Below are 7,570 nucleotides of genomic sequence, written 5' to 3'. Positions count from 1 at the left end.
AGCCCCAGCACAGATGAATCTAATGTTTTGAGGAGTATGTGTGGCAGTCAGTCACCGCACTGGTGTGGATATATAGTACTTTGCAATCACAGTCTCTAGCCTACTTCTTGGAATATATGACTCAAATAAAAATTTGAACAATATATTGTCATCAGAACAAGTACGTAACAAGTCTGCCATGTTTGTTCTGACCAACTGAGTAAAAAAGCATTACAATAAATCGCGCTATATGGTGATTTAATCTAAAGATCGGTTAGCTCATATCACATCAAACCGTGCAAATTATTATTATTGTTATACTTTATTCTCAAATTATTAATGTTAACAACATCAGCATTGCGTGACTATGAGTATAGTGTGTATTAGTGTGTAGATTTCAATTTCTGTACAGTCTAATCTCTAATTGTCATACCATTCGAATTCCATATTAAGAAATTATTTTAACCCAAAAAGCAAACTATGCTCCCTTCGAACCTTCTTTAAAATACAAATCTTGTGTAATCCCTGGCTATCTGTAATCAGAAGCACATTTAAAATGGGAACATTATTTAATTTCATTCACATGTGTTTCATAAACACATAATCCTTTCTGGATTACAATCCGCCATTAAAATGATACATTTAATTATTCTAGCTACTGTGAGAAAAGGCTATAAACGATCCGCCACCTGCAGGATCCTCACATGCGATAGCCTAGTAGCCGGGACAACTTCTTTATGTTTACAGACGTGACGTAATGACGCGACAGCGTGCTCGAATTTCCCGCGAAAACATAACCGTACCACTCAAATTAGAAAACATTATTATAAGCTAACTGTTGTGAATCGGGCTAAAGTAAGGCGATAGTTTTGAACACTGGCTGGTTATGTACTTGCTCAAATATTGATTTCAGATCATTTTTAACCTAAAATAGTTATGGACTGCAGCTTTAAGTATTAGTTAATTTTCATGCTTGTTATTGTTTTTCACTATTTCTTTAGACAGAACTCCTTTGAAAAGGTATTCACATCTTTGTAATTTATTATTATTATTATTATTACGATGACCACATCATTTAAAGAGATTTTTAAGCAATGGCCTCAGCTATTTTCATGTATGCTTTAGAAGTATGGTTACATATTAAAGCGATATTCTATAAAATGGTTTGCATTGTCTATATTATTCTTAATTCTTTGCAATAAAGCGATATACTATAAAATTCTTTGCATTCTTTGCAATGTCTGCTTACTGATTTAAAAAAATTATAATATAATCAGAAGCATAATTTCACAATTTAATACTTTTACTAGCTGCCATGACAACTGTTTTCACGTAATCCAATCTATATAAGAAAAAAACTGCTACTGTACAGCAACCCATTAAAATCATTCAGCGGACATAAGTATATGTAGATATAGCACTTAAAATGCATTCAATCATGATTGTGATTACTGTAATTTTTAAACACCCTTTAACTATGTTTAGCAAGGAACTGAGATGGAAAAAAATATTTAATGACAATTACCTAGTGACATCCTTTCAATTTATTCAATATAAACAATCCATTTTAATATAAAGTCTTTGATTTCATGACATTTTCCTAGAAATACAATACAACATACAACTCGAATTCCGTAAATGTTGGGACGTTTTTAAAATTTGAATAAAATGAAAATTAAAAGACTTTCAAATCACATGAGCCAATATTTTATTCACAATAGAACGTAGATAACATTAATGATTAAACTGAGAAATTTTACACTTTTATGCACAAAATGAGCTCATTTCAAATGTGATGCCTGCTACAGGTCTCAAAATAGTTGGGACGGGGGCATGTTTACCACGGTGTAGCATCTCCTCTTCTTTTCAAAACAGTTTGAAGACATCTGGGCATCGAGGTTATGAGTTTCTGGAGTTTTGTATTGGAATTTGGTCCCATTCTTGCCTGATATAGGTTTCCAGCTGCTAATGAGTTTGTGGTCATCTTTGACGTATTTTTCGTTTAATGATGTCTAAAACCTTTATATACCTTTCAGCATTCATAGTGCCTTCCAAAACATGCAAGCTGCCCATACCGTATGTATTTATGCACCCCCATACCATCAGAGATGCTGGCTTTTGAACAGCACGCTGATAACACGCTGGAAGGTCTCCCTCCTCTTTAGCCTGGACACGGCGTCCGTGATTTCCAACAAGAATGTCAAATTTGGACTCGTCTGACCATAGAACACTTTTTCACTTTGAAACAGTCCATTTTAAATGAGCCTTGGCCCACAGGACACGACGGCGGTTCTGTATCATGTTCACATATGGCTTTTTTGCATGATAGAGCTTTAGTTGGTATCTTCAGATGGCACGGCGGATTGTGTTTACTGACAGTGGTTTCTGGAAGTATTCCTGGGCCCATTTAGTAATGTCAATGACAGAATCATGCTGATGAGTGATGCGGTGTTGTCTGAGGCCTGAAGACCAAGGGCATCCAACAAAGGTCTTCGGCCTTATCCCTTACGCACAGAGATTTCTCCAGTTTCTCTGAATCTTTTGATGATGTTATGCACTGTAGATGATGAGATTTGCAAAGCCTTTGCAATTTGACGTTGTTTTTAACGTATTCCACAATCTTTTTACACACTCTTTCAGAGATTGGAGAGCCTCTGCCCATCTTTACTTCTGAGAGACTCTGCCTCTCTAAGACATCCCTTTGATAGCTAATCATGTTACAGACCTGATGTCAATTAACTTAATTAGTTGCTAGATGTTCTCCCAGCTGAATCTTTTCGAAATGTCTTGCTTTTTCAGCCCTTTGTTGCCCCATGCCAACTTTTTTGAGACCTGTAGCAGGCATCAAATTTGAAATAAGCGCATTTAGTGGATAAAAGTGTACAATTTCTCTGTTTAAACATTTATGTTCTCTGTGTTCTATTGTGAATAAAATATTGGCTCATGTGATTTGAAAGTCTTTTAGTTTTCATTTTATTCAAAAAAAAAAAAAAAACCGTCCCAACATTTCCAGAATTCGGGTTGTACAAGACAACAACACAAGTTAATAAAATTAGTTAGTTAACAACACAAGTTAGTAAATAATATAATGTTGTGTAGATTAATTTTAGTCACACACCGAAGATGACCCTGAGATCTGCCAGAGACAGTTTAGTGAAAGAGGATTCAGTTCCAGACAAGACTTTCTGAGCCAGCTCCTTCTTCTTCTCCTGTAGTGAAGATATCTTGTCTTCCACTGTACCGTCACACACAAACCTGTGGAGAGATTGACACACACGACACCATGCAAATCAATCTGACTTATTCTAATGTTTCTTAGCTTGATAGGAAAATATGCCACATGCCATATTGCCTCAAAATCTTTACAGAACATTTTTTTGCTCATGTTTCATTCATGAAGCTGTCTTTTCCTGTCATTATGAACCACTGCTTGACTGTGTAACTGAATACAAGCAACACCAAATCCTCACCTGTGAACTGTAACATCCCGGGATTGTCCCACCGTATCTGATCACAGGCCTGGTCTTCTAGCGCTGGATTCCTGTGAATGAAAGCCCAGTTCTTATACACATCCATAGTTTCTCTGAAGCAGTCCACTTGCAAATCAGTTTGCACTATGAACCAAAGCAGTTATTGTTTGCGTTTTACTGTTTACTCTTATAAAATATTATTCAGACTGATAGTGTAACCAGCATTCAAACAAGCAACTGGAATTACTCACGTAAAAATCTTCTGTGTAATACTGAAATTGTTATTAATACATATTCATTAAGACTTCTTACAGTTTTTCTCATTTGCTAAGACACGCTTAATGAAACTGGGATCCACTTGATCTTCATCATCACATTCTTAGCACAGCAGAAGTCTTCTCTTGCAAATGCCTTAACATCTTCATATTTAATCCAGCTTTCTGTCTGTGGAGCGGGACCTTCATACTTAAAATAGCAATAGACACAATGTGAATGGTTTAATGTGATTTGGCCATTTGGGCCGCCACTTTTCATAAACATATAGATTTATTTTGCATCTGAAGAAGCTACAATGCAGGGACGTGGGAAGTAGGGGTGCTGAGGGGGCTGCAGCACCCCCTGTTTTCACATGGTTGCAAATGCAACGCCAAGTTTGTTCATTTAAATTTATTCAGTTTTAGCATTTAATAATTTATTTGTAATGATCTCTGAAATGTAAATTGTAAGTGGGCTATAATAAACCCATGTTTATCTTTATAAACATGGTTAATTTTACTTGTGATGTTTTCTAAATGCATCCCGCTCAGCACTGGCTCGTGTATTGAGAAAACCCAAAAAGCAAACATTTTCCATATGCAAATACAATTAGCAGACAATAAAAGTTGATTAAATATAAAAAGTGAAGATAATGTATTAATAAAAAAGTACAGTTTAATCAATAATTGCTCAAAGCAAAAGTGATCGATAATTAATTAAATTGAAAAGGAAAACTAATGAGAAAGATTTTAAGTAGGCATGGGTATCATTAAGGTTTTAACAGTATTACTATTCTTACGACACTGCACATCAGTCCAGTTCTTTAATAGTATTCATTTGTGTTGTTGTTTGTTTTTCAATTAAAAAAATAAAAAACCTGAATATTTTTTTATATTCTGAAATGTAAAAATCTATAAGAAAGAAACTGCATGTTTGAACATATTATTATTATAAAAACAAATTAATATAAAACATCTACTTGTAATTGCACCCGTATGAAGCCATTTATAGTGTTAAGATTTATACATTTTATATATAATTTTGATACAAAAAAAAAACTAAGGTCTAGTACTTAGGTAAATAATAGCCTACAACAGAAACTGAATAAATGTATAAAATCTAAAATAAAACTGCATAGTCTTCACTGTATAAACTGATGGAATAATGCTTATTAAAGCTAAAGTCATTCAGTCAAGAGCAAAGATTGAAGCTTCTCTTTTTCTTTTGTTGCTTGACTATCATTAATGATACAGATGGCTACAGGTTTATTAGACTGCTGTCACTTTAAGAACTAATGCACGGAGCCAGGATACTGAAAAATCAGATTTTCTCCAATATATTGCTTTACCTCAAACATCTTGTTTTTATAATCCATGGAAGACAAACTCAAAATCAACAATAAAATTTGATTAATCGCACAATGCAAATGTATAATTGATGATGATATTGCATATAGAAATGATTGGTAAGTACAATTAGCTTGATAACTTTTATGTAGCAATAATAAATTGTTAGTGTATCTTCTTAATTACTCCAGTAGCGAAAGCAGATCCGATCACGTCAAAGCTTATCAATACTATGGTCTTTCGTATTTTAGCCCCAGAGCTCATTTAATACCATGTTCAGGTACCATTCCTACTTACAAGAGAAGAACAGAAGGATCAGTAACAAAGCTACATGACAGTATATCTTGCATCTGTGTTTCCTAAGTGGAAGAATAACTAGTCATTTTAAAAATGAAGAACACTATTAAAATTAATTCTCAGTCTCTCCTAAAAGTGTTACAGTCTCTTCTTCAGCTTCCTTAACAAAAACAGTTGGTAACAAGCTTCTACTTTGCTTCATTAAAGAGTAAGTAAACTACCAGTGACAAATATACATTATAAGACAACTGAACATAATATGAATCTCATAAGAAAGCACAATGATATCATTCATATCATGAAGCAAAATGATAAACAAGAATAAAACTTTTGGACATTGTTCTTTGGGCAGGAACTCCATCTCTGAGTTGATCTGAATCTCACAGCTGAATCTGCTGGTTTTGAAGATGAAGATTAACTTTATTCACTGTGAAAACGGGTTAAGACAGATTTATCCAGATTATATTTTATTGCTTGATTCATTATCATGTCACATTTGGTGAGTACGCAGCATCAGATCTGAAAGTGCTGGATCTGAAGATGATCTACTTACTATGATTGTTTTTTGCATGAGAGTGTAGAGCAGATGAATTATTGAAACGCTTCCCACATTCAGTGCAGTGATATGGTTTCTCTCCAGTGTGGATCCTATTGTGTCTTTTCAGATGTATTGACTGACTGAATCTCTTGTCACAGTGTGAACACTTATAAGGTTTCTCTCCAATATGGATCTTCTTATGTGTTTTCAGGTCTCCTGACCTATTGAATATCTTGTCAGAGTGTCAACACTTATAAGGTTTTTCTCCAGTGTGGATCATCTCATGTGTTTTCAGATGTGCTGACCGACTGAATATCTTGTCACAGTGTGCACACTTATAAGGTTTCTCTCCAGTGTGGATCCTATTGTGTCTTTTCAGATGTCCTGACCGACTGAATATCTTGTCACAGTGTGCACACTTATAAGGTTTTTCTCCAGTGTGAATCCTCTCATGCAGTTTTGTACACGTCGTTGAAGTAAAAGTATTTTCACACTCAAAGCACATGTACTCTCCCACAGCATTGTATATTCTCTGACCTACTTTCAAATTTTGTAGACGCACAAAACTGTTACCACACAAATTACATGAAGGTGGTTTCTCCTTTGAGTGAACTTTCAAGTGTTTCTTCAGAACTGAAGCCCATATAAACATTTTACCACACTGATCACATGCATGCAGCTTTTCTCCAGTGTGTTCATTAAGGTTTGCTGATTGTGTGAAACTCTTCCCGCATTGATCACAAGTGAATGGTTTATCTCCAGTATGAACCCTCATGTGACGCTCAAGACTTGTTTTCCGTGTGAAACTCTTTTCACACTGAGCGCAGGTGAAAGATTTATTGGCTCTTCTTTTCTTCAAATCTTTCCGTTTGGTTTGAGAGCAACTCAAAGATTTTTCTCCAATTTTGACATGATTGTTCTCCTCAACTTCACTTGATTCTTCATTCTTATTTTTTTTCTTCAATCAACTCTGAAATAAAAGTAAAAATGGTTAAATGTGAGCATAAAAGTGAACCCTGATGCAGTGCTCCAGACTAACATTTGAGAACAGCAACATTTGCGGGCTTTCTTGTGCATCATCTTTAGAAGAGGCTTCCTTCTGGGACGACAGCCATGCAGACCAATTTGATGCAGTGTGCGGCGTATGCTCTGAGCACTGACAGGCTGACCCCCCACCCCTTCAACCTCTGCAGCAATGCTGGCAGCACTTATACGTCTATTTCCCAAACACTATGTAACCGGTATGTACTACAACCGAAATGAGAGCATCCGAGGAGCACGTGAATGCAGTAATTACACTTCCATTAACTAAGCTAAACATGCTTAAATTAAAATGCCTAAAGCTAAACCTCCCTTGTATACACATTTCTAAACATGTTGTCCAACAAAAGAGAAAAATTATAACCTTTTTACTCCACAACACCAGTCAAATGCTTCCTTTTGTGATCTGATGTGGCTTCTTGTCACAGAATGAGGCAGAAAATATGTTCCATATGCTACTATAAAAAGAATACATCGATTAGCAATAGATTATAAATTAGGGTGACCATACGTCCTCTTTTCCCCGGACATGTCCTCTTTTTGGACCTACAAAAATGCGTACGGCCGGGATTTCTTAATTGCCCAAAATGTCCGGGATTCGGCTGTTTTCTTAATCCCACTCCCGCTGAATCTCTGACCATTGC

The 7,570-nt window shown here is 35.5% G+C and overlaps 1 pseudogene; it reads right to left on the bottom strand.

Annotated features, from left to right (window-relative positions):
* Window positions 1–5,800: 5,800 nt before the first annotated feature.
* The window catches only part of LOC107681056 (zinc finger protein 726-like), a 7,207-nt pseudogene continuing 5,437 nt past the window's right edge, over window positions 5,801–7,570 (bottom strand).

Source organism: Sinocyclocheilus anshuiensis, unplaced genomic scaffold, assembly GCF_001515605.1.
Source record: "Sinocyclocheilus anshuiensis isolate Anshui unplaced genomic scaffold, SAMN03320099.WGS_v1.1 scaffold2294, whole genome shotgun sequence".
In the NCBI taxonomy this organism is placed as follows: Eukaryota; Metazoa; Chordata; class Actinopteri; order Cypriniformes; family Cyprinidae; genus Sinocyclocheilus; species Sinocyclocheilus anshuiensis.
The sequence above is the reverse complement of the archived record's forward strand: the minus strand, read 5'-3'. Positions and strand labels throughout refer to the sequence as shown.